Raw genomic sequence first — 25595 nt, 5'->3', positions numbered from 1 at the left:
ATAGATGCCAGAGAAGAGGTGATTCCTGACTCACAGACAGAAGTCTTCAGATCTTCGTCAGGTCTGTGCAAACAGGATGTTGAGGGTGTTGAATCCATCTGCTTAATTCTTAGATTAGACCCTTGGATTGTTATTTTCTTTGCAGTTTAACAATTACATGCTTGTATTTTATATGATTACTTCTGTAACTACCGAGCAAACTTCCTAGTGCTAATAGCAAGTATCACAAGTTTAATATGCCTCTATACAAAGTACAATTCTTCATTATTTTAATAATGACTTTCTAATTGGTTAACTCTCATCTACAAACTTGAATGGATTTTTCCTTATCACTGTTGTATAAAAATAGCTGACTATAAGGGAGCACCATCTTAATCTTAGCTTTCTCTCTCTCTCTCTTCATTTTGTGAACCTCTATCACTGTCTATTTCAATTTTGCTTTGTTTTATCCACTCGTCAACTACCATGAAGCAACAAGCTTTGCGCCCATTTCCTGACTTCCAAAGGAACCCTGAGAACTGCTGCCTTGCGTCTATATCCGGCACGGGGAAGGCTTTGGGAGTAAACCCAGAGGAAAAATCCAGAGCTGGAGTCCCTAAGGCAGTTGTACGTTGAGTTCAATGCTGAATGGCAACTCCCGTTGGTGCCAAGCTGGATTGGTCTCTGCTGTTTATTTGAGTGGAGAGAAGGAGTCTGCTGCATGGGCAACAGCTTGTTCTCCATATTGTACTGCCCTGGCTTGCATATCATGTAGACAGCTGGGACACAACATCCATGGTCAATCGCAACCAATGAAGTAACTCAAAAAGAACTTCAGATGAAAACACTGGGATCCAACAAGGGACGGGGTGGATTCAGTGTGCCCGTGTCTCCATTAGTGAGCACGTCTACACAGGAGTGAGGTCGCAGGAAGGCAGCATCCACCATCCAGGCTGCCCATCACGGGTAAAGCTCTCTCCACCACTGAGCACATCTACAAGGAGTGCTGCAGGGTGAAGAGATTGAGTTTAATCTGGCATCACATTCGGTGCGGACATGCAGTCCGTCGCTGTGTTCAAAGCTCAAAGTAAATATATTATCCATGCAGCCCTGACATGCATTTTCTTGCAGCATTCACAGCAAATAGAAAGAAACACAAGAATCCATGGAAAGCTGCAGAAGACAACAAATTGTGCAAATTGAGGACATTTACACAGAGCACTGTCGCAGGAAAGCAGCATCCATCAAGGACCCCCATCATCCAGGACATGCTCTCTTCTCGCTGCTCACTGCATCAGGAAGGTAGTACTGGAGTCTCAGGACCACACCACAAGGGTCAGGAACAGCCTCAAACATCAGGCTCCTGAACCAGCGGGAATAGCTTCACTCAACTTCACTTGTCCCATCACTGAACGGTTCCCACAACCAATGGATTCACTTTCAAAGACCCTTCATCTCATTTTCTCGATATTAATTGCTAATTTATCATTATTATTTTCTTTTTATATTTGCACAGTTTGTTGTCTTGTGTACATTGGCTGTTTGTCTTATTGGGTACAGTTTTTCATTAATACTATTGTGATTCTTGGAATTACTATGTCTGCCTGCAAGAAAATGAATCTCAGGGTTGTGTACTGTAAATGCACTTTGATGACAAGCTTACTCTGAACAATATAGGACCTGATTGCGAGAATGTGGCAAGGGGCACACGTGGCTGATTGATCGTGTGGTGAACCGATTGAGGCTCTAACACACAGAAGGTTCTCGCCTTTGGAGCAGGCTTTCAAGTGCACACATTTTTCATCTTGGCAGGCCGTGCTCGTACGCACCTGCACTGCAAGTTGCCCAACGTGAATAGTCACTATCAGGACTCAGCAACAGCACTGAATTCTACAGCTCTGTCACTGTCCTCGATCTGTGTGTGCATAACACGCTCTGTCCATAAAGTTTCACGTGCAACCCTGCAGCTTTGAGGCAGAAACCGAAGGTGTAATGCTGAACGTCCAGCATTTATTTGGATATAACAAAGTACATTTATTATCGGAGTATGCATACCATGTACAACCTTGAGATTCGTCTTCTTGCTGGCAGTGACAAACCAAAGAAACGCCACAGAATCCAAGGAAAACCCCACACAGAAAAGTGAATCAAATATCCAATGTGCAGAAAAAAATGAATCGTGCAAACAATAAAAAAGTAAACAAATAACAGAGAGAACATGAACCACGGAGTCCCCAAGAATGGGTCCACAGTCACGGAGACAGTTCAGTGCTGAGGTGAGTGACAATGGCTGCAGGTCACAGTCACAGACAGTTCAGTGCTGAGGTGAGTGACAATGGCTGCAGGTCACAGTCACAGAGACAGTTCAGTGCTGAGGTAAGTGACAATGGCTGCAGGTCACAGTCACGGAGACAGTTCAGTGCTGAGGTGAGTGACAATGGCTGCAGGTCACAGTCACACAGACAGTTCAGTGCTGAGGTGAGTGACAGTGGCTGCAGGTCACAGTCACACAGACAGTTCAGTGCTGAGGTGAGTGACAATGGCTGCAGGTCACAGTCTTTGTAATCTGGCTGGGCACTTAAATCAGCTAAATATTGGTATGTTCTTCTCTCTCTCTCTCTCTCTCTGGCCCAGGCCCCGCTGCTTCAATCCAGCCTGAAGTCCTCTCCAGCCATCGCCACCAGGGCTGTGCCTTCATGGGTCACACTTGTGTAGTGGTTAGCACAACACTGTGCAGTACGACTAACCCCAGGTTCAATTTCCACTGTTGCCTGTAAGGAGTTTGTACGTTCTCCCTGTGACTGTGTGGGTTGCCTCCAGGTGGTCTGGTTTCCTCCCACTCATGGGCATGTTACATGCTGATGCCGGAAACATGGTGACAGTTGCAGGCTGCCCCCAGCACAATCCTCCGACAGTATTGGTCATTGATGCAAACAAATTTCAAAGTACGTATACATCGCCATATACAACCCTGAGAATCATCTTCTGGCAGGCATTCACAGGAACATAAAGAAATTCAATATAATTTATGTAAAACTACTCATAAATAAGGACCAACAATTATGTATCATTTTTCACACATTCTATGGTATGCCATTGTGCTTCCGCGTACACGTGACAAATAAAGCTAATCTAATCTTTAAGAATGCATACTGCTACTCACTCAAGGGCTGGCAGTGAATTGATGGGCAGAATGGCCTTGTTCGCAGCTGTTACTTTCCTTGATTGCTTATTTACCTTGAAGCCCTTTGACTTTGAAACTTGACCTGGCAGTTTTTAAAGAAACCGCTTCAAGAAATAAGAGCCTATGCCTCTCTTCCTGCTACACCACTCCCCCCACCCCTCCATCTGCAAGCTCTACCCCCACCCTGTGGTTTCCTATGAATGAACCCAACGCATACAATTTGATCAGGGCCTTTCCCAAGACGGCCAAAAGTCCCAAGATCTCAGCCACATGCAGTGTGCCCAACGCCCAATACTAACAGCTCAACATCAAGGGCTTGAATAGAAATTCCTTCTCGGCAGGGACTCTGGAAATTGCAGACAAACTGTGGGAGTCATAGACCATGACAGCACAGAAACAGGCCCTTCAGCCCAAACTGTTGTTCTGCCCAGACCATCGCCCTCTGTACCCCTCCCTCCCAAAGTTCTCTTAAAAGTCACAATCGAACCCATGTCCACCACTTCCTCCAGCAGCTCGTTCCACACTCTCATCACTTCTCTGTGTGAACAAGTTCCCCTTTCACCCTTAACCCATGACCTCTAGTTCTACTCTCATCCAACCTCAGTGGAAAAAGTCTGCTTGCATTTGCCCTATCAATACCCCTCAACATTTTGCATACCTCGATCAAATCTCCCCTCATTCTCTTACTCTTCAGGGAAAAAAGTTTTAACCTATTCATCCTTTCCCTATCACTCAGGTCCTCAAAAATAATCTACCATACTTAGGAACTGAGGACATTCTGGGGAGGAGGGAGGCAGGGAGGGAGGGAGTGTCCTTCATAGTGAGAGGTGGGGATTAGTAGTGCCATCACATGAGTCCAGTATGATGTTCCTTTGGTGGGTCTTCAGGTAGTTGTAGAGGCTGATCCATTATACATGTGTACTCCCTTCATGGAGAAAGCCTCTGCAGGACTTTGTTCAACATGGGGAGGCTGACGTGCAGGCAGCCACCACACGGTCCTTGACAGATCGGGGGCAGGGTCCAGTGGCCTTCCTCCACCTTCACTGCCTTCATAATGTGTCATCATCTTCTGCCAGTTCCACTGCTGAGGTCTTGGTGAGATGGATCCCCGACTGAAATCTCCCCCTTGACGTTACCGTCATGGGTGACCCTACCAGGGGCTAAACTCCAGGCGTCACAGCTCTCGAGATCTCACAAGCCTCTCCACCACGAGAATGCGGGACAACACACATAAAGGCAAGATTACACATGATGTTGCCAGAGTTAATGTGCATAACAGCTTCCATAAGGGGTGTCAGAAACACAGCCACTGATATTGGTCGATCCTGATGAAAGTCACGGCCTGAAACGTCAACTATTTATTCTTCTCCATCGACCTGCTGAGATCCTCCAGCATTAGGTGTGTGTTGCTCTAGATTTCCAGCATCTGCAGAATCTCTTGTGTTTATGTAGTAACAACACCTCATTTTCCATTTAGATAGCCTCCAACGTGACAACATGAACATCAATTTCCCCAACTTCCAGTAACTTCTCCCTTTTCCACCTTCTCCCTTTCTCCATTCCCCTGGCTCCCCTCTTATTCGCCCTCTTTCCCTCGCCTGCCAAATACCTCTCTCTGGCTCATCTTCCTTCCATGCACTACTCTCCTGCTGTACTGAGGTCTTCTAGAAGGGCTGAAGGGCCTGTTTTATCCTGTTGTGCTTTAAGACTGAGAGAAAAATGAGGAGGAGCAGAATCTTTTGTTTCAAATGTAAAGAGACAGTACACTGTCAAGGGCAAGGCCCTTAACACTGTTGTTGAGCAAAGGGCTCTGAGATTCCAAGTTTATGGCCCCTGACACACTTGCCTTTGTTAGTCGAGGCACTGAGTTCAAAAGTCAGTAAGTTATATTGCAGCTTTATAAAACTCTAGGTAGGCTGCATCTGGAGTATTGCATACAGTTGGAGGATGTTGAGGGTGCAAAGGTAATTTACCAGGATGCTACCTGGATTACGAAGCATGTGCTATAGTGAGAGATTGGAAAAAACTTGGGTAGTTTTCTCTGGAGAGATACTTTATACTTTATTGTCGCCAAACAATTGGTACTAGGACGTACAATCATCACAGCGATATTTGATCCTGCGCTTCCCACTCCTTGGATTACAAATATTAAATATTTATAATATTTAAAATAGTTAAAATTAGTAAATATTAAAAATTTAAATTATAAATCATAAATAGAAAATAGAAAAATGGAAAGTAAGGTAGTGCAAAAAAAACCGAGAGGCAGGTCCAGATATTTGGAGGGTACGGCCCAGATCCGGGTCAGGATCTGTTCAGCAGTCTTATCACAGTTGGAAAGAAGCTGTTCCCAAATCTGGCCGTACGAGTCTTCAAGCTCCTGAGCCTTCTCCCGGAGGGAAGAGGGACAAAAAGTGTGCTGGCTGGGTGGGTCGTGTCCTTGATTATCCTGGCAGTACTGCTCCGACATCGTGCAGTGTAAAGTGAGTCCAAGGATGGAAGATTGGTTTGTGTGATGTGCTGTGCTGTGTTCACGATCTTCTGCAGCTTCTTCCGGTCTTGGACAGGACAGCTTCCATACTAGGTTGTGATGCACCCTAGAAGAATGCTTTCTACGGTGCATCTATAAAAATTAGTGAGGATTTTAGGGGACAGGCCAAATTTCTCTAGCTTTCTCAGGAAGTAAAGGCGCTGGTGGGGCCTTCTTGGCAGTGGACTCTGCTTGGCTGGACCAAGTCAGGTCATTTGTGATATTGACCCCGAGGAACTTAAAGCTTTTGACCTGTTCCACTTGCACACCACTGATGTAAATTGGGTCGTGCGGTCCGCTACTCCTTCTGAAGTCAACAACCAATTCCTTCGTCTTGCTGACGTTGAGGGATAGATTGTTGTCTTCGCACCATGCCATCAGGTTCTTAATTTCCTCTCTGTACTCAAACTCATCATTACCTGAGATATGGCCTACAATTGTTGTGTCATCAGCAAACTTGTATATTGAGTTCAATGGAAACTTGGCTACACAATCATGGGTGTACAGTGAGTACAGCAGGGGGCTGAGTACACAGCCTTGTGGGGTATCGGTGCTCAGAGTGATTGGAGAGGAGAGCTTGTCCCCTGTTTTTACAGCCTGGGTCCTGTCTGTAAGGAAGTTGGAGATCCAGATGCAGATCTGAGTGTTAAGGCCCAGGTTCTGGAGCTTAGGAATCAGTTTATTTGGAATGATGGTATTAAAGGCAGAGCTGTAGTCAATGAAAAGGAGCCTTACGTATGCGTCTTTATTCTCCAGGTGTTCTAAGGAGGAATGTAGGGCCAGAGAGATGGCATCTGCCGTTGACCTGTTGCTCCGGTAGGCGAATTGCAAAGCGTCGAGGTTGACCGGTAGGCTGTGGTTGATGTGTGCCATAACCAATCTCTCGAAGCACTTCATAGCAATTGATGTCAGAGCCACAGGTCGATAGTCACTCAGGCATGCCACCTTGCTCTTCTTCAGCACTGGGATTATCGTTGCCTTCTTAAAACACGAGGGGATCTTAGACTGAAGCAAGGAGCAGTTGAAGATGTCAGCAAACACTCCAGCTAGCTCGCTTGCACAGGCCCGAAGAACCCGAAGACAGCGGCTGAGGGAAGATCTGATAGAGGTTTATAAAATTATGTGAGCCACAGGTAGACATTCAGTATCTTTTTCCCAGGGTTGAAATGTCTAATAAGATTAGATGCATTTCAGATGAGAGGGAGTAATTTCAAAGGAGATGAGAGGGGCAAATTTTGTGTTTTTTTTAAAACACAGGAGTGGTGGGTGCCTGGAATGGTGGTAGAGGCAGATACATTAACAATTTTGAACAGACTTTTAGATAGACACATGAATGTGAGGACAATGGAAGGATGTGGACATTGTGTAGGCAGTAGAGATTAGTTTAGTTGGCCATTTGATTACTCATTTAATTGGGTTGGGACAACACTGTGGGCCGAAGGGCCCATTCCTGAGCTGTACTGGTCTGTATTAAGCAGAGAGGAATATGGTTCCTCTCCCAAAAGGGAAGAGCAAAGAGAAAGAGCAAACAGGAACTTTTAAATGGGAAACTGGATAGACAACCATAGGCATGATATATGCAGGCAGACAGGAAGTAGGACCAGTTAGGGAAGCGTTTCAAAAGAGCCAAAAGAGGCAAGTTAAACAGCTTCTGTCATCTGTTACAGCCATTAGGAATAGTCTTCTCGCTGCTGCCGTTGTGAAGGAGGTACAGGAGCCTCAGGACCCACAACACCACCTTCAGGAACAATTATTACCCTTCAACCATCAGGCTCGCGAACCAGCATGGATAACTTCATTTACCACAACACTGAACTCATTTCGCAACCCATGGACTCACTTTTAAGGACTCTGAAAATCATATCCTCAATATTTATTGCTTATTTATTATTAGTATTTATTTATTATTAGTATTTTCTCATTTTTGGTGCTTCAAACTTCAAAGTAAATTTATTGTCACCATGTACAACCCTGAAACTCAATTTTTTTGTGGGCATACTCAATAAATCCAAAAACCATAACAGAATCAGTGAAAGACCACACCAACAGGGTGGACATTCAGCGTGCAAAAGACAACAAACTGTGCAAATATAAAAAGAAATAACAATAATAATAAATAAATAAACAATAAATATCCAAAACATGAGATGCAAAGTGTTGAAAGTGAGTCCATAGGTTGTGGGAACAGTTCAGCGACGGATGTGTGAAGTTGAGTGATATTATTCCCTCTGGTTCAGGAGTCTGATGGTTGAGGGGTAGTAACTGTTCCTCAATCTGGCGGTGAGGGTCCTGAGGCTCCTGTACCTCCTTCCTCATGGTTGAGGGGTAGTAACTGTTCCTCAACCTGGCAGTGAGGGTCCTGAGGCTCCTGTACCTCCTTCCTCATGGTTGAGGGGTAGTAACTGTTCCTCAACCTGGCGGTGAGGGTCCTGAGGCTCCTGTACCTCCTTCCTCATGGTTGAGGGGTAGTAACTGTTCCTCAACCTGGCGGTGAGGGTCCTGAGGCTCCTGTACCTTCTCCCTGATGGCAGCAGCGAGATAAGAACATGGCCTTGGGTGGCTGGGGTCTCCGATTATGGATGCAGTTTTCCTGTGACAACACTCTGTAGATGTCCGCAGTTTGTTGTCCATCTCTTTCACATGCAGATTTTGATTCTTTTGTGTTTCTTTCTATTTACCGTGAATGCCCACAAGAATATGAACGTCAGCGTTGTAATGATGACATACATGGACCTCAATAATAACGAGGGGTTGGTGAACGAGGGGTTGGTGAACGCCAGGTTGGAAACCGCTGCTCTATGAGGCTTTTGATGTCTCTACTGCATCTGCCTCCACAACCAGCCCAGGTACCACCCACTCTGTCATAAAACTCCTTTGAGCTTCCCCCCTCTCACCTTACATCAGGGGTTCCCAACCGTAGACCAATACTATTAAGCAAGGGGTGTGTGGGCCTCAGGTTGGGAGCCTCTACCTTCAATGCATGCCCTCTGGTATTAGACATTTCAACCCTGAGAAGAAGATACTGTCTGAATACTCTATCTATTCCTCTCATAATCTTATAAACCTCTATCAGATCTCCCCTCAGCCTCCGCCGCGCCACAGAAAACAACCCAAATTTGTCCAACCTCAAGTTATAGCACATGCCCTCTAATCCAGGCAGCATCCTGGCAAATTGCCTACATCCTCTCCAAAGTCTCGATATCCTTCCTATAACAGGGTGAACAGGACTGTATGCAATAGTCCAGATGTGGCCTAACTAGAGTTTTATAAATCCGCAACACAGCTTCCAGACTCTTGAACTCAATTCCTTGACCAGGAAAGGCAAGTACGCCATATCTATATCACCCTATCAACCTGTGTAGCCAAGCATTGGCTGGATTAGAGGTTATGAGATGAGAGAGGTGGGACAAACTAGGATTGTTCTTTCAGGAGCATCTGAGGGCAAGCGAACACCTGATGGAGGTTTATAAATTCATAGCTTTGAGGTGGCACAGTTAGCACAAGGCTTTACAGTGCCAGTGAGAAGATCGGGGTTCAATTCCCGCCGCTGCCTGCAAGGAGTTGGTACATTCTCCCCGTGACCACCTAGGTGCTCCGGTTTCCACCCACAGTCCGAAAACGTACCGTTACGGTTAGTAACCTGTGGGCATGCCACATTGGCACCAGAAACATGGCGACATTTGTGGCCTACCACAGCACATCCTCGGCCTGCATTAGTCACTGACGCGAAACGCCATATTTCACTGTATGTTTCAAAGTACATGTGAGAAATAAAAGATTAGAAAGATTATCTTTTTATCTGTTCATAGAAGAGTACAGCATAGGAACAGACTCTTCAGCCCACAATGTTCTGCTAAACGAATGACACTAGTAATGACATTTCCAAATAAACTAATCCCTTCTGCCTACACAATGTCCATATCTGTTCATTCCCTTTTCCCAGAAGATGAACGTCAATGGGACGAGGCAGCTTAAATGGTTCGTCACAGACTAAATGGGTTGATGGGCCTGTTTCTGTACTGTAGTTTTCTATGACTGAAGGTTGTATGTGATATATAAACTGTACTTTGATAATAAATTTACTTCGAGCTTTGAGCCTCTTAAACACCACTGTCACATATGCAATACAAGAAGGTCTGTAGATGCTGGAAGTCCAAAGCAACATGCACAGGACACTGGAGGAACTCAGCAGGTGAGGCAGCATCTATGGAAAAGCAGAACCAATCGATGCTTCGGGCTGAGACCCTTCTTCAGAAATGACTCCATTATATCTGCCTCCATCATCAATGGTGGCTCATTCGAAGCATCCTCCCCCCGCCACTCTGTGTAAAACAAAGTCTCATACATCTCCTTCCCTCCCACCTTAAGTGTATGCCCTCTAGCATTGGATATTTCAACTATGGGGAAAAAGGCTGACCGTTCGGTAATTATGGCAGAAGTTTTCCAATAAGAGAGATTTTCCAAACTTCTCAAAGTATTTGAAACAGTCACAGTCTACTCAAAGCTTTCAAACAATTAAAGGGTTGCTTCATAGAACACGACATAATCAAGCTGTGCAAGAAAGAGACTGGTAATCGATCCCCTATCCCAAGAACTCTCTCTTCTCCCCTCTCCCATCGGGCAGAAGATACAAAAGCTTGAAATCTCGTCCCACCAGGCTCAAGGACAGCTTCTACCCCACTGTTATAACAATATTGAATGGTTCCCTGGTACGACAAGATGGACTCTTGCACGATCGACTCCTAGTACGATAAGATGGACTCTTGTATGATAAGATGGACTCCTAGTACGAAAAGATGGGACTCTGGACCTCAATGCCCTTGTGCCCACAGCACTTTCTCTGTAACGCTTTATTCTGCATTCTGTTATTGCTTTCCCTTGTTCTACCTCAATATTCCATGGTAAAGAAATGATCTGTATTGATGGTTCAAAGTTCAAAGTAAATTTATTATCAAAGTACATATATGTCACCATATACAACCCTGAGATTAATTTTCTTGTGGGCTTATCAATAAATCCATAATAGAATAATAACCATAATAGAATCAATGAAAGACCACACCAACTTGGGCCTTTAACCAGTGTGCAAAAGACAACACACTGTGCAAATATAAAAGGAAAGAAATAATAATAAATAAGCAATAAATAACGAGAACATGCCTCCAAGAAGACCACAACCTTGCTGTGGTTTGGAGGCTTGTGTGCCTCAATAACCCGGGGAACTACGCTGGCTGGAGTCAGGGCTTTATGCTTTGGCTCTTGGTAGGGTCAGCCATGCCAAACGGGTCAAAAGGTAGAGGCCAGACCACGAGTGGTCCACTGATCCTTCAGATTCAGGGGTTCAGCTCTAGCTAACAACCCTGACTGGTAAAACAAGACCTGTAGGGAAACAGCAACGAAGGATGCTTCTACGTCTGAGTGGCCAAGACAGACAGAGATGGGGGACCTTCATTGCTGCCCTAAATGCCAGCGGAATAAGGGCAGCAAGTACTGAGAACACAAGATAAAGAGTCCCTGAACACGAGTCCACAGAATGTGAAGACATTTCAGTGATGGGGTGATGATGAAGTTGCTTGGTATGCAAAACTAACTTTTTCATTGTACTTTGGTACACATGACAGATTTATCAAATTAATTTAATTTACTTTTTCACGTCGCTGATCAATTTTCCATTTGAAAGTTGATTTACTATCGTGAATACAATATACTTTTGTGTGTGTATACAGTGAAAAGCTTTTGTTAACGTGCCATCTAGACAGATCATTTCATAGATAATGGCATCAGGGTAGCATACAAGAAAGCAGAATGCAGAATAGAGTGTCACAGTTACAGAGGAAGTGCAGTGCGGGCAGACAATAAGGTGCAAGGTAATGAGGTAGATTGTGAGATCAAGAGTTCAGCTTTTAGCCTGTGACAGGTCCATTCCAGTGTATGACAACAGCAGGATAGAAGCTATTGGTTATATGAGGATGGGGTGGTGGGGATGGGGCGGGAAGAGAGCAAAAGAGAAAAGAGGGACCTTGGCAGAAGGAATAAAGGTGCTATTTTCTAAACAGGGAGCAAATCCTCTGAAGGTTAACTTGAGGGTTCAGTTGGTGGTAAGGAAGGCAGATGCAATGTTAGCATTCATTTCAAGAGGACTAGAATGTAAATGCAAGGATGTGATGCTAGGGCTTTATGGTCAGACTGCACTTGAAGTATTGCGAGCAACTTTGGGCCCCTTATCTAAGAAAGGATATACTGGCATTGGAGAGCGTCCAGATGTGGTTCACAAGAATGATCCTGGGAACGAAAGGGTAAACATATGAGGAGTGTTCGATGTCTCTGGGTCTGTAGTCACTGGAATTTAGAACAATTTCATTGAAGCCTACCGCATACTGAAAGGCCTAGATAGAGTGGATGTTTCCAACTGTGGGGGGAGTCTAGGACCAGAAGGCACAGCCTCAGAATAGAAAGACGTCCCTTTAGAACAGAGATGAGGAGGGATTTCTTTATCCAGAGAGCAGTGAATCTGTGGATTCATTGCTATAGACCAGGGGTCCCCAACCTTTTTTGCACCGCGGACCGGTTTAATATTGATAATATTCTTGCGGCGGGGGGGGTGTGCAAGTAGGGTTAAACTCACCTCAACATGTCTTTTACAGTTAGGGTTACCAACTTTCTCACTCCCAAATAAGGGACAAAAGTAGCAGTCAAATCCCGGGACACTTGTGTTTACCCCAGGAAAGACTACCGTGAAGCCTTGCACGGGCACCTGTGTGCGCATGCGCATACGTGCCCATTTTTTTTCCACAAATCGGCTTTGGCTTAATCTTCCCGACTATACTGTACATACATTATTTCTACTTCATATAGGCTGTGTATTTATCATATCCTTCCTGCTTTTACTATATGTTAGCGTTATTTTAGGTTTTATGTGTTATTTGGTATGATCTGTTAGGTTACTTTTTGGGTCTGGGAACGCTCAAAAAATTTTCCCATATACATGAATGGTAATTGCTTCTTCGCCTTACGCAATTTCGGCCCGGAAGGTTTCATAGGAACGCTCTACCTTAGCGGGGGAAATACAGGACAAGGGTGGTCTCGTATGGGACAAACCAGTTTAGCCCAATATACGGGATGTCCCGGCAAATATGGGACAGTTGGCAACCCTATGTTCAAGTTCAACAGTGCGTGACAGGGAATGAGGAAAGGTGCAGCTGACTCGTATCGTTTCTTCACGGCCCGGTAGCACATGCTTTGTGGCCCAGTAGCGGTCCACAGCCCGGTGGTTGGGGACTGCTGCTATAGACGGCTGTGGAGGCCAAGTTATTAGGTATATTTAAAGCGGAGGTTGATAGGTTCTTGATTAGTAAAGGAGCAGACTCAATGGGCTGAATGGCCTAACGTTGCTCCTGTGTCTTCCGGTTTAACAGAAGTACAGGCGCAGACGACATTCAGCAAAGGGAAAATCAAGAACACAGTGACCCCCCCATGCAAAGTTAGCATTCAAACACCAGTAAATGTGGAATTCTCTGCTTCAGTAGGCAGCTGACAGTCAAAACATTTTAGCTGAAAGTCACTGGACTTCTGGTAAGATACTAGAGTTCGTCATAAGACAATTTGAACTGAAGTTCACCTGTGAATAGGAGGGCAGCCTCAAGGGGTTAAACAGTTTCACTGCTCTGTGCCCGAGAATCCCTTGGGAGGTTTAAGAGCGGAAGGGGTTTGTAGTTATGAGAATCTCCCTGAAAAGCCCTTTGTTGTACCACGGGACGTGGGCAGAAACCTTGACTAGTACTGCCACAAGTCCGTGTGATCTTGTCGTCAAACAGACAGAGGGGAACAGTCATCTTCTCAAGCCAAGAAGGACAACCACCACTACATCAACGTCAGAGGGTGAGGCAGGCTGACCAGCACGGTAAATTAACACAAGGAACTCCACAAGGGCTGGTTACAAACCAATACAGCCACTGCAGAACCTCATGTTCCGGCTTCATTGGGACTCAGCAAAGGACGGAAGCTTTTAAGGTAGTGTTTCCCAACCTTGGGGACACGGACCCTCACTTCATGGTAAGAGTCCACGGCATACGAAAGGTTGGGAGCTCCTGTTTTAAGGGATGTTTTCTGAAATTGCAGTTAGAGTGATAAAACACCACAGCACAGAAACACGCCCTTCAGCTCATCTTGTCCGTGCTGAACCATTAATCTGCCTATGCACAAACAAAGCCATTCAACAAAATAGGAGCAAGAAAAAGGCCCCTCAGCCATCAATAAGATCACACTCCTCTCCACCTTGCCCTACCACTTATTTCTGGTTTTTTCCTCTTTGTCTGCCTCCACCTCACATTCGTTTAAGCATTAGTTGTACTCGTCAAATGTTCAAAACATAGTGAAACACATTGCTTGTGTCAACGACCAGCACAGTCCGAGGATATGCTGGCTACAGCCAACGTATTGCCATGTATTCCAGTGCCAACACAGCGCGTCCCCAACTTAACCCCCACCCATACGTCTTTGGAATGTAGGAGGAAACCCACGCGGTCACGGAGAGAAGGTACAAACTCCCTACCGACAGCGGTCGAAACTGAATCTGACATTACAGCTGTTAAGCACTAATCACTACACTGCCATGCCACCTTTAAATTTGCCGATGACACAAAGCTGGGTGGCAGTGCGAAATGTGAGGAGGATGTTATGAGAATGCAGGGTGACTTGGAAAGGTTGGGTGAGTGGGCAGATGCATGGCAGATGCAGTTTAATGTGGATAAATGTGGAGGGGGGAGAAGATGGCGGTGCGACGGCAATGTGCGCGGCCACTTCAGTGGTGATATCTGTTATCTGTCAAGTAGGGGATCGTGCACAATTCTGATTTGATGGAGACAGATGTGAGAGCACAGAGGAACATCTGGAAAACTTCCGAAATGCCCGCTTCACTGCCGCTGCTACTGTGTGGTAACCGGAATCTCCGGAGCAGAAAGCCCTGAATCCTTGGCTTTGCGTGTTTCAGCGGCCGGGGAGAGGTCGAAGGCGCTCGGCAGAGGATGGCGCTCAGCAGGCTGTATCGGAGAGGCTGGTCGGAAGCTCGAAGTTTTCGGACGGATGGACTCAGTGTCGGCTGTGATCAGCTGCTTCCAAGGCATTGGCAAGTCGACGGTGCCTGGAGGATTATGGCAGGGAGTTTCTCCCTTTTGCCGCCTGCTATCGGGGACTCCGGAGTCAATCGACTCGAGACTTTGCGACCTTTTTTTTTACCGTGCCCGTGGTTTGTTCTTTATCAAATTATGGTATTGCTTTGCACTGCTGTAACTATATGTTATAATTATGTGGTTCTGTCAGTGTTAGTCTTTGGTTTGTCCTGTTTTCTGTGATATCACTCCGGAGAAACATTGTATCATTTCTTAATGCATGTATGCATTTCTAAATGACAATAAAAGAGGACTGAGTGTCCTCATAATCTAAACTTTGATCTAAACTAATCTAAACGTGAGGTTATCCACTTTGGTGGCAAGAACAGGAAGGCAGATTACTATCTGAATGGTGTCAAGTTAGGAAAAGGGGAAGTACAATGAGATCTAGGTGTCCTTGTTCATCAGTCGCTGAAAGTAAGCATGCAGATACAGCAGGCAGTGAAGAAAGCTAATGGCATGTTGGCCTTCATAACAAGAGGAGTTGAGTATAGGAGCAAAGAGGTCCTTCTGCAGTTGTACAGGAACCTGGTGAGACCACACCTGGAGTATTGTGTACAATTTTGGTCTCCAAATTTGAGGAAGGACGTTCTTGCTATTGAGGGAGTGCAGCACAGGTTCACGAGGTTAATTCCCGGGATGGCGGGACTGTCATATGTTGAAAGATTGGAGCGACTGGGCTTGTATACACTGGAATTTAGAAGGATGAGAGGGGATCTGATTGAAACATATAAGATTATTAAGGGATTGGACACACTAGAGGCAGGAAACATGTTCCCGATGTTGGGGGAGTCCAGAACCAGAGGCCACAGTTTAAGAATAAGGGGAACATTTAGAACGGAGTTGAGGAAAAACTTTTTCACACAGAGAGTTGTGGATCTGTGGAATGCTCTGCCTCAGAAGGCAGTGAGGCCGATTCTCTGGATTCTTTCAAGAAAGAGTTAGATAGAGCTCTTAAAGATAGTGGAGGAGTGAAGGGATATGGGGAGAAGGCAGGAAAAGGGTACTGATTGTGGATGATCAGCCATGATCACAGTGAATGGTGGTGCTGGCTCAAAGGGCTGAATGGCCTACTCCTGCACCTATTGTCTCATTCAACAGCCTCTCAACTCCTCCCCTACCTGCCTGTTATCTCACGTCCCTCCTCAGTCCACCAGTCGCCTTCCCCTCAACCCTATCTCACCACTCCCCTTTTCCCTCTCCACACAGGCCATCTCTCAGTACCGATACAGCGTTTCAACGACAATTCTTTTTCCCTCGCACAGATGCTGCAGGTGTTCTTCCAGCAGATTGTGTGCTGCTCTAGATCAGGGGTTCCAGACCTGGGGTCCATGCACCCCCTCAGTTAATGGTAGGGGCCCATGCACTAACAAAGGTCAGGAATCCCTGCTCTAGACTCCACTATCTGCCGTCTCGTGTCTCTATGGCTGGTTCATGCCGGATTCAATGCCCCCCCAGAATTAGCCTCGATCATTCAAATACTTACCACCACCTTAAATAGGTCTAAATTAAATAGATTAAATAAATCTAATCTTTAATGTAAGGATCCAGCCCTCAACACTCTCAGAGCAGAAAATTTCGTAGATTTATCAGCTCAGTAGGAGACGTGGTTCACACAAAGCATTACAGTACCAGCAACTCAGGTTCAATCAGGTTCAATTCCCACCACTGTCTGTAAGGAGTCTGTACGTTCTCCCCGTGATCACGTGGGTTTCCTCCCACAGGTTGGTAGGTTAATTGGTCATTGTAATTTGGTTATATCCATTACTGGGTGCCACAGCTTGAAGGGTCTATTCCACTCTGTATCTCCATAAATAAATAAAAACACATAAGGTACCTCCTCACCTCGTTCAGACCACCATTCTAATACCAGAAGGTATGTAAAAAGCTACTGAGGGTAACTCTGGTTTCCTCAGTTATCCGTCGCCAGCCTTTCTTTTGCAGCATGTTCAACGCCTGCCCGGGTGTAGAGCTCTCCCTCTCCAACTCCTTTGCCAAGACCAGTTTCCAGAGTGCCACAGTTACACTAAGTTTAGGTGACTGGGTCAGCAGCGAGAGCACTGGCCCTCAGAGGTGTAATCACGTGATTGAATCTCGCGATATTAGTTAGAGAACTTTAATTCAAATGAATAAACAAATAACATTTTCCTCCCATTCTCAAACAAGAGAAAATCTGCAGGTGCTGGAAATCCAGAGCAACACACACAATAAGCTGGAGGAACTCAGCAGGCCAGGCGGCGTCAATGGAGAAGAGTACAGTTGACGTTTCAGGCCAGGACCCTTAACAGGACTGGAGAAAGTCCTCCAGTTCTGATGATGGATCTCAGCACAAAACGTTGACAGTTTACTCTTTTCCATTGATGCTGCCTGGGCTTCTGAGCTCCTCCAACTTTTTGTGTGTGTTCCTCCCATTCTGTCAGCTGTGCTGGCCTTCATTAGTCGGCGGATTGAGTTCAAGAGCCGTGAGGTAGTGTTGCAGCTCTATAAAACCCTGGATACAGCACACTTGAAAAATTGTGTTTAGTTCTGGTCACCTCATTATAGGAAGGATGTGGAAGCTTTAGAGAGGGTGCAGAAGAGATTTACCAGGCTGCTGCCTGGATTAGAGAGCATGTCATGTGAGGACAGGTTGTGTGAGTTAGGGAGAGGAGGAGGATGACAGGTGACTTCACAGAGGTGTACAAGATGATAAAAGGCAGAGATCGAGTGGGCAGAGACTTTTTCCCAGGGTAGAAAAGGCTAATACAAGAAGTTATTTTAAGGTGATTAGAGGAGAGTATAGGGGGAATTGACAGAGGAAAGTTTGTTTGCTTGTTTGTTTTTTTACATAGATTCCACATCCACTCTATCTAGGATCTAGATTTCAATGAGATCCCTCCTCAGTCATCTCAAGTCCGGTGAGTATAGGCCCAGTCATCAAACACGCCTTCATTCCTGGAATCATTAGGTAGACTAACTATTACATACAACATAGAACAGTACAGAATAGGCCCTTCGGCCCATGATGCTGTCCTGCTTTTTCCTACCATCCATTTGCCTACCTAAGAGTTTCTTAAATATCCCAAATGTATCTGCCTCTAACACCACCCCTGGCAGGGTGTTCCACACACCCACCACTCTCTGTGTAAAAAAACCCACCTTTGACATCCCCCCTATACTTTCCACCAATCACCCAAAATTATGCCCTCTTGTATTCGCCATTCCCATCCTGAGACTAAACACAATACTCCAAGCGTGCTTATTCTATAGATATGATTCCATATGACTCAGGTGCCGTTGTCCATATGTTGAGCCCTGTGCAGAGCGACACCCACATTCATGTCTTCATGAGCCATGTCATATGACGTGGGCAAGCATGGTCTATGATCACGATTGTTCTTGGCAAATTTTTCTACAGAAGTGGTTTGCCATTACCTTCTACTGGGCAGTGTCTCTACAAGATGGCTGACACCAGTCATTATCAGTACTCTTCAGAGGTTGTCTGCCTGGTTTCAGTGGTCACATAACCAGGACTTGGGATATGCACCATCTGCGCTGATAGCTTCACGTGACCCTAATCGGTGGGGGGGGGGAGGGGGGGAGGGGAGGGGCTAAACAGGTGTTACACCTTGCCCAAGGGTGACCCCAGGCCAGCGGAGGGAAGGAGAATCTTACACCTCCTTTGGTAGAGACGCATCTCCACCCCATCACCTAACAGCTGTAATACTTAATTTAAAAAGTCTATTAAAAAAAAACAGGTTTTATGCCTCATCCTTGAATTCCAATGATCCTTTGAATCAGGAAAATACCAGAATCCAACAAGAACCATCTCTACTCACAATAGGGGGCAATGAAGATTTTTGAGGAGTTCAGATTCCTGAAGAGACAATGAACTCATGAACACTACCTCACTATTTTTGTTCTCTTTTTACACAACGTACTTAATTGATGTTTTTATATACAACTGTTACAGTTAATTGGGCCATCGGTTAATTGGGGAAGCAGCTTATTTGGGACAACTCGTAAAGGACAAAAACTAATGAAAAAAAACAGCTGGGAGACCCTTCATTTATTTGGGACACTATGCCACTTAATTGGGACAGGAGACTGGTGCTGAACAGTTCCTAACTAGCATTAGTCACGTGCATTTGTGTGACCATTTACACTGTTCCTAGAGCTAAGTTTTTCAAACATCACTTGTGTTTGTGTTCAAAAAGCAGTGGTTTTTGTCACTGATAGTTGGTGAGAAATAAGCAGTAAGACAATTCAGAACTGTTTTGCTCACTGCAGTTTCAAGTATTCAGACTGGAAGATGCCAGAAACAGCCAGGAATGAAAATGAAACAATTTCACTACGTCAACAAGTTAGACACAACGAAGAATTTGAAGGTATCAACAGTCATCTTAAATGTTACAATGAAAATGAAGATTTGGAGGATGTAATCTTCAAAAGCATTGTATGAAGGCAGTCTATTACCTACACTAGGTGTATGTGCTGACTTTGTTCATCTACAGTCAATCAAAAGAACATAGCAGCAAATTCCTCCATCAATAAGTATTAGGAACTAATAAAGCTTTATAAAACTGTGGAAGTGTTGGTAGCATTCAGTTAAATGCCTAATTTGTTACTCAGTTAAATGGTAGTTTGTGTTTTTTTTTATATCTTTTCAACTATTTCCATGATACCAACTAATTGGCCAGTCACTTAATTGGGCCAAAATGTACTGGTCCTAATGTGTCCCAATTAACCAGAACCACTGTATATCTTGTTGTAATTTATCATACTTTTTATGTATCGCATGGTACTGCTGTAGCAAAATGACAAATTTCACGAAATACGTGAGTGATAATAAACCCGATTCTGATACCGAAACCAAGGGGATGGGTGGGCTTTTGGCTGGTGACAGGTATTACCTCCTGCTTTTGAATGGTTAGCCAGGATCTGAACACGCTTGGATCAACTTCCACTCAAGTTTGGACCCTTCAACAATACCGACAATCCACAACAAGGGAAAGACTGTAACTACTGGGGGGTGGGGTGTAAACCTTCCCCCCCCACACACACAGAGTCAAGTTCACTGTCATTTAACTACATACATGTAGTTATTGTCATGTATATAACGCATATAATCATACAATGTATATATCTTCGAACCAGAGTGTAAAGTACAGTTGGACACAAAACACACATTCCGCACAATCACTTAGGAAGGCAAAGATAAAATCTACAGATGAATCACACATAAATAATAAAACTAAACTGCATTAACATTAGATATTGTAAGGCACAGAACAGATTAACCAGTGACACTTAGAATGCGATATGGCAGGGAGCTCACGCCTAATGGCCTGAGGGAAGAAACTGTTTCCAACCCTGACTGTTCTTGTCTTTATGCACCGTAGTCTCCTGTCTGATGGCAGAAAGTCAAAGAGGGTGCTGGATGGACGGGTGGGATCCTTGATAACACTAAGGGCCCTGCGTACACAGCGCTCTTGATAAATGACCCCAATGGATGGCAGGAAGACCCTATGATCCTCTCAGCTGTTCTCACAGTCCTTTATAGGGAGTTCTGGTCCGATGCTCGACTGCTCCCATACCAGATGGAGATGCAACTTGTCAGAGGATGGTGGGTACACGTAACAAGCTGGCAGAGGATGGTGTTGGTGGTGGGGCGGGGGGCGGGGGGGCTGCACCACAGTGGCATAGCAGTTAGCGGGATGCTATTACAGTTCGGGAGCTCAGAGTTCAATTCCGGCGCTGTCCGTAAGGAGTTAGCACGTCCTCCCAGTGGAATGCGTGCATTTCCTCCCGGTGCACCCATTTCCCTTCGCAGTTCAAAGATTACTGGTTAGTAGGTTAATTGGTCATTGTAAACGGTCCTGCCATTAGGCTAGGGTTAAATCCGTGGTTACTGGGCTGGAAGATTACAGCATCTCTAACTAACTAAACTACATCTAGAAGACATTTCGAGAGCTACAGGGACAGGAAATGTTCAGAGAGATTTGGACCAAATGCAGTCAAATGATCAGTGTAGATGAGTTGGGCCAAAGGCTCTATAACTCCATATACATCCTGAACTCCCTCCCCAACAGCACCGTAGGTCGACCTTTACCACAGCTCTGAAGAGCTGACACAGTTTTTGATTCCAGGGCATCTCAAAACCACACTCCAGGCAAATGAGGATATTGAACTTGAGGTGCAGTTAGTGAGAGCTGCTTGTCGACTTGATTGACTGACCCAGGCCCCACCTGCCCCTCAGCACCGAAAGGTCCCAGCAGGGGGAAATCGAGGGAGTTCGCAAGCAACTCACACAGACACAATGCTGCAGGAACCCAGGTCCGGCAGCACTTCTGGAACGGAACGAACAGTTGATGTTTTGGACAAGACGCTTTTTCAGGACTAGAAAGGAAGGGGGAAGATGCCAGAAAAAGAAGTTGGGGGGAGGGGAAGGAGATAGGTGAGGTGGATGGTGGGTGGGGTGGGGAAGGGGAAGTGAGAAGCTGGGAGGTGATAGGTGCAAGAGATAAAGGTCTGAAGGAGGAATCTGATTGAAGAGGAGAATAGACCATGGGAGAGGTACCAGAGGGTGGTGATGGGCAGGTGAGGAGAACTAGAATGGGGAATGCAAGGAAGGGAGGGGGAAAATTACCAGAGGTTTGAGAAATGTAATGTTCATGTCATCCTCCCAGTGGGGAGGAATTCTCCCCCCAGTTTCCTGGCCAACAGTTATCCCCCATCCACTGATCACCAACCAACACCGTTTGTGGGATCCTACTCTGCGAGTACTGCCTTCCACCACATCACAACAAAAAGGAAAGGCCATCCTGAGGTTTTAGAAATGCAAATACACTCAGAACATTTAACCCTTTCCTCCACCGTACCTTTCACCAGATGATTCTGTTGCAAATACCAAGTTCAAGACAGCTTCTTCTCCTCCACTCTCAGACAATGAACACTACCTCACAACATGTTTCATTTTCTTTTTGCACTCATTATTTAATATGCATTTCTTACTGTAATCTATAGGTTTTTAAATATTTTATGTAATGCTGCTGCAAAACAACAGATTTCACATCTGCCAGTTGTGATGCTGATACAGCTTCCAGGTCTCAGCTGGCGATCTCCCAGGTTGTGACAATTGAGACTTCTTTCACCCTACCAACATCTCCTCTGCCCTTTCTTCTGGTGTTTCTTTCCTAATCCCCCCTTGTCCTCTCCCACTTTCCTAACTCAGTAAAATTCCCTCTGCAACCAAGAATCAAAACAAAATACCCGAGAGACAACCTTGAGTGGAGGAAAGCAAGCTTCCTCGAGTAACACACACAAAAAGCTGGAGGAACCCAGCAATCAGGCAGCATCTATGGAGCAGCTAACGTCAACGGTTATGGACCAAAACCTCTTCATCAGAATCTTCAGCATTGTTGAGTTGAGATGTTAACTCTTTGATCCAGTTGACCGCGCCTGTCAACTCCTGTTTCGGAGTCCGAGAGGGTGTGGGAAGGGATGAGAGGGTGGCGATTCCTCTTGGATTCCCTAAATCACTGGACATTCTTGAATCTTCCAGGATCATCGCATAGACTCTCTCCACCCTCCGGGATCCCCGTCTCCCGTTCAGTCGGGGTTTGATATTTTGTGATATCTTGGACCCAACGCCGGAACTATTCCAAGGGGTGGGCAATCAGCAAGGCATTCGGCCCGTCTAGCTGGTACACGCACAAACACACATACATTGCATTGCACGACCAAGGACACCCAGAGGTGGTACAACGCCCAGGCCTGGCACCTTCGCCAACCTTTCCCATTCCTCCCCCTCCCCTCAAGCCAAGCCAAGTCAAGTCAACCCAATACCTGGCTCCTTCCCGATGCTTCGGCGCCTGGCGATGCGGACCGAGTAGGGCCAGTCCTCCGGGAGCCGGCGCCTGCGCACTCGCACCCAGGGAATCCCCCCACCTTGGCACGCGCTTCCTCGTTGACGTCAAATCGTTGTGATTGGCAGGCCGAGTCCGCCAATGAGAGTGAAACCCCGAGGGAAGAGGCGGGCCCTCCGCGTTTAAAAGTCAATTTCCGGGTTTTATATAATTAATAACAAAATACTAAGGAACAAAAGGAAAATGTTTGCAAAAGCATCCGTTTTTTAAGAAAACGAGACAATAGCATAATACAATTACAAGTTACTCTTACCATTGCCTTCAAAGCAGCCTTACTCTACGTGCTGTATAATTTACAAGGCAATTTCAAAGAAAAAGCGTTTCGCAATTATCTTTTCCAGTTCATTCCAGAGTGGGAAACCAAAACTGACCTCAGTTAGCAGGCTGTGATGTAATCACTTGCAGGAATATAATCGCTCTTCAACACTTTGTCACTGATTGCAAAGAATTTCCTCGCACTGAGGTAAATCACCCTCCTCCTTTCCCCCTCCGCTTTTTTGTTTTACGCAACGCTGGTCGGCAAGGGTTATGAAAAGAGCTCGAGATATCTTTCTCACAACTTCCTGCCGACTGCAGAGTTTCCGCAGAAACATTTCGAAACAATGAAGGCGAAGGAAACTATTTCATAACTGGTCGAATTACAAATGTTCTTTTCTAGATAAAAAAAACCTTTTGTCCTCCCCCCGCGAAACACCTGCAATTATGGTGTCGCGTATTTTTTCCTCGGCTTCGCGAGGACTCTTCATCTCACGTTATCCATATTTATTGCTTATTTATTATCAGTTTTTTTTTCTCAGCTCAAGTTGGTGAAACCTGAGGTACGCGCATAGCCAAGCACACCCATCTCTCGGACTATTCTAGTGGTGTTTAGTGTCGTGGCGTTCTGGAGATTCACATAAATATTGCTGTGTAGGCCGAATTGTTGAATGCTATTACTATCGGGACAATATATACGCTGTTCGTGTTCCAAAGTCCTCTTTTAATTTAGCATATTTCTCTTAGTGATTTCTGTATGTTACGTGTGTTGGGAACAGCTATATCTATTAAGTAAATTGTTCTTGCTTGTTTATCCGGCAATATTATATAATAATCATAATTTTTACCTTTGTATTTGCATAGTCTTTTGCACACTGGCTGTCCACCCTATTGGTGTGGTCTTTCATTGATTCCATTATGGTTATTGGATTTATTCATTAAGCCCACACAAAAATGAATCTCGGGTACATATGTATGTGGTGACATATATCCTTTGATAATAAATTTTCTTTTAACTTTGACCTTTCTCAGCCCCAACAACACCTGCAGAGTTATGGTATTGACTGCTTACTCTCTTCTTGCACTGCTTTTATATAGCACGCACGTCAAGAGCAACACACAGCAGGTATGGATAATCCATGGGGGAGTGGCAGGCAGGAGAAACATAGAAAACCTACAGCATAATACAGGCCCTTCAGCCTACAAAGCTGTGCCAAACATGTACAGTACTTATTTTAGAAATCACCTAGGGTTACCCATAGCCCTCTGTTTTTCTGAGCTCCATGTACCTGTCCAGAAGTCTTTTAAAAGACCATATCGTATCCACCTCCACAACCATCGCCAGCAGCCCATTCCACGCACTCACCACTCTGTGTAAAAAACTTACCCCTGACATCTCCTCTGTACCTACTCCCAAGCACCTTAAAATTCTGCCCTCTCATGTTAGCCCTAGAAAAAAGCCTCTGACTATCCACACAATCAATGCCTCTCATCATCTTGTACACCTCTATCAGATCACCTCTCATCATCCGTCACTCCAAGGAGAAAAGGCCAAGTTCACTCAACCTATTCTCATAAGGTATGCTCCTCAATCCAGGCAACATCCTTGTAAATCTCCTCTGCACTCTTTCTATGGTTTCCACATCCTTCCTGTAGTGAGGCGACCGGAACTGAGCACAGTACTCCAAGTGGGGTCTGACCAGGGTCCTATAAAGATGTAACATTACCTCTCGGCTTTTAAACTCAATCCCACAGTTGATGAAGGCCAATACACCGTATGCCTTCTTAACCACAGAGTCAACCTGCGCAGCAACTTTGAGTGTCCTATGGATTTGGACCCCAAGATCCCTCTGATCCTCCACACTGCCAAGAGTCTTACCATTAATACTATATTCTGTCATCATATTTGACCTACCAAAATGAACCACCTCACACGTATCTGGGTTGAATTCCATCTGCCACTTCTTAGCCCAGTTTTGCATCCTATCAATGTCCTGCTGTAACCTCTGACAGCCCTCCACACTGTCCACAACACCTCCAACCTTTGTGTCATCAGCAAATTTACTAACCCATCCCTCCACTTCCTCATCCAGGTCATTTATAAAATCACAAAGTGTAAGGATCCCAGACCATATCTCTGAGGCACATCACTGGTCACCGACCTCCATGCAGAATATGACCCGTCTACAACCACTCTTTGCCTTCTATGGGCAAGCCAGTTCTGGATCCACAAAGCAATGTCCCCTTGAATCCCATGCCTCCTTACTTTCTCAATAAGCCTTGCATGGGGTACCTGATCAGGTAGTATAGTGGTTAGCACAATGTTTTCCAGTACCAGCGACCCAGGTTCAATTCCTGCTACTGCCCTGTAAGGAGTTGTTTGTACGTTCTCCCCTTGACCACGTGAGTTTCCTCCGACAGTCCAAAGACGGTAGGTTAATTGGTCATTATAAATTGACCCCTGATTAAGTTAGGATTAATTTGGGAGTTTGCTGGCTGGCATGGCTTGAGGGGCCAATTCCGTGCTATTTCTCAATAAATAAGTAAACAACAAAAATGCAATGTTAGTACTC

At 45.3% G+C, this 25595-nt stretch overlaps 1 protein-coding gene across 3 annotated transcripts in view; it reads right to left on the bottom strand.

Annotated features, from left to right (window-relative positions):
* Positions 1–23295, bottom strand: part of tnip1 (TNFAIP3 interacting protein 1) — a 116973-nt gene extending 93678 nt beyond the window's left edge. For 2 of the 3 annotated variants that reach the window (XM_063053033.1, XM_063053035.1), the window contains exon 1: positions 22688–22843. The gene's annotated coding sequence lies outside the window, so the exon portion shown is untranslated. Of the gene's footprint in view, positions 1–22687; positions 22844–23138 lie in introns of those variants that run through there. The other variant, XM_063053034.1, reaches the window with a different exon arrangement.
* Positions 23296–25595: the final 2300 nt, after the last annotated feature.

Source organism: Mobula hypostoma, chromosome 7 (assembly GCF_963921235.1).
Source record: "Mobula hypostoma chromosome 7, sMobHyp1.1, whole genome shotgun sequence".
In the NCBI taxonomy this organism is placed as follows: Eukaryota; Metazoa; Chordata; class Chondrichthyes; order Myliobatiformes; family Myliobatidae; genus Mobula; species Mobula hypostoma.
Note: the sequence above shows the minus strand (reverse complement) of the source record. Positions and strands in the feature narration are given on the sequence as shown.